Source organism: Macrobrachium rosenbergii, chromosome 2 (assembly GCF_040412425.1).
Source record: "Macrobrachium rosenbergii isolate ZJJX-2024 chromosome 2, ASM4041242v1, whole genome shotgun sequence".
In the NCBI taxonomy this organism is placed as follows: Eukaryota; Metazoa; Arthropoda; class Malacostraca; order Decapoda; family Palaemonidae; genus Macrobrachium; species Macrobrachium rosenbergii.
The window spans coordinates 56,021,771-56,024,765 of record NC_089742.1 but is presented as its reverse complement, the minus strand read 5'-3'; positions in this window follow the sequence as shown (position 1 = coordinate 56,024,765).

The following is a 2,995-nucleotide window of genomic DNA, read 5'->3' as shown; positions in this document are numbered from 1 at the left end:
AATCTAATGTAGAAGTAGTAAAATAGCAGACTTGGCATTCAGTAATCCTTTCGTTACCGTCCAATAAAAAAGATATAATGTTTTGGACCATTTTACTTAGATGCAAGAGCCTGTGCTCTCATACGTCCAGCCTAACCTTAAACAACAACAGCGTAGTTATTATTATTGTCATAATTGTCATTATTTTTATTATTACGGGGATTCATCATTAATACATTTATTAACGAATGTCTATTATTCTCATATTCAAGACGGGCCTGAAAGCGCAAGTGGTTTGAGGCTGGCGACAAACCTCACGAAAATGAAATCTATCAGTCAAGGTTATTGGCTAATGAATTTACCATGTGACACCGGACGCTCTCTCATCTTCTGAGTATCAATATGATTTGCGAGGCAATATAGGCTATATATTCTGTAGTTGTTTATAGAAACGATGTTGCTATTTTATGTTATAGGGATGTCTTGTGAATTCTAGGTGGATCGGTTTTATTTTCTATTCCCCAGTATTTAGATGTTCTGTAGTTTTTATAGAAGCTGTGTTGTTGTTTTATATGTCACAGGAACGTCTCCTAAATTTCAGGTTTGTTGGTTATAGTTTTCTGTAAAAGAAAACTTTTTTGACGGCTTTGTCTGTCCGTCCCCAGATCCTAAAAACTACTGAGGCTAGAGGGCTGCAAATTGGTATGTTCATTATCCACCCTCCAATTATCAGACATACCAAATTGCAGTCCTCTAGCCTCAGTAGTTTTGATTTTATATAAGGTTAAAGTTAGCCATGATCATGCGTCTGGCACAGCTGTAGGCACCAACAACACAGGCCAACACCGGACCGTGGCTGAGTTTCATGGGCCGCGGCTGAGAGTTTCATACACCATTATACACTGTACAGAAAACTCGATTGCACCGAAGAAACTTTGGCGCAATCTTTGCTTGTTGTATTCTATTCCCCCATATTCATTTACTCATCGCATTTTCTCTCTCTCTCTCTCTCTCTCTCTCTCTCTCTCTCTCTCTCTCTCTCTCTCTCTCTCTCTCTCTCTCTCTCTGTAGAATGATTTCCCTTTGGATCCCTCTTGGGTTTTACGGTCGAGTTTTAGTCTAAGCCTAGATGAAGAATCACAACACAAGCAAATGAAGTGCACACACTTGGAAAATTCAAAGAACCAGAACAAAATGCAACAATGAGAGACCTGAATGAGATATGAAACAAGTAAAAAATGCGCCGAAGTTTTTTTCGGCGCAATCGAGTTTTCTGTACAGCCGCTACAGCTTATAATCAAGCCCACCGAAAATAGGTCTGTCTATTTTTCGGTGGTCTCGGTATAATGTTGTATGAGCCGCGGCCCATGAAACTTTAACCACGGCCGGTGGTGGCTTATCCTACATCGTTGCCAGAAGCACGGTTATGGCTAACTTTACCTTAAATGAAATAAAAATTACTGAGGCTAGAGGGCTGCAGTTGGGTATGTTTGATGATCGGAGGGTGGATGATCAACATACCAATTTGCAGCCCTCTAGCCTCAGTGGTTTTTAAGATCTGAGGCGGACAGATTATTATTATTATTATTATTATTATTATTATTATTATTATTATTATTATTATATTATTCGAAGAAATCTGGAGGCATGCAAAAGAACACCGTCACCGCACCTTAAGGTATCACCATGTCCTTTTTGTGTGGAAAAGGTCGCTTGGAAATACCACGGGACTATTTTAAGGCGACTGATTCTTTAAGGATGAAGGACATAGACATGTTAGTGGGCCATCTCTCTCTCTCTCTCTCTCTCTCTCTCTCTCTCTCTCTCTCTCTCTCTCTCTCTCTCTCATCGTGTTTGATGTTCGTCCGTTTCTTTCCTTACCTCTCTCTCTCTCTCTCTCTCTCTATTTCTCTCAGCTGCTCTCTCTCTCTCTCTCTCTCTCTCTCTCTCTTTTATTTCCCAGCTGCTGACAGTTTAACGCCCCATCGGAAACCAATTTTTTGTGATAAGTAATTGTCCACATTTTGCTTTCTTTGAAAGAATTCTAACAATGAACTAATGATATTGTGTAAGTCCAAAGATTAATGTTTAGCTTACAAAGAAGGTCACTTATCTATCTTATTAATTGCCTAAAGTAAATAAAATAGTTGACGGAAATAATCCATGATTTATACATTTTAATCCAGAATATGAAGTATCAAAATTCCACAATTTTCACTTTATTTAATTAATACATTATGATTAGCATACTTCCCAAATTTTAACAACTGTTCTATAGTACACACACACACACATGCATATATATATATATATATATATATATATATATATATATATATATATATATATATATATAGAGAGAGAGAGAGAGAGAGAGAGAGAGAGAGAGAGAGAGAAGAGAGAGAGAGAGAGAGAGAAATAGCAAATCTACATAAAGAAAAATTATTTACTCTAAGAAAAATGTGCAGAATAAATCTATGTAAATTCCAGGGATGATTTCCAGACTTATCAGTTTAATTCCAAATCGAAATTATTTCTCCATCAAGAAAAAATTCCTTTCCCTAAGAATATATGAATGATGGGGCCCTAAATAATGCAGTGCATTATTTATATCACTAGATCTCACGCGATTTTTAAATGAAATCGGTAACGATAACTCACGTCAAGGATTCAGAGTTTCTGAGTTTGTTTGAAGATAAAATTGAGGAACAAAACGGGGAAATATAGAGAGAGAGAGATGAACATCAGAAACGAGAGTGAGAGCGAGAGAGACACACACACACATGAATATCAGAAACTAAGAGAGAGAGAGAGAGAGAGAAGGGGGTAAGGAAAGAAACGGGCATCAGACACGAAGAGAGAGAGAGAGAGAGAGAGAGAGAGAGAGAGAGAGAGAGAGAGACGAACATCAAACATGGGGTGAGAGAGAAAGAGTTATCGTTACGGATTTCATTTAAAAATCGCGTGAGATCTAGTGATATATATAATGCACTGCATTATTTAGGGCTCCATAATT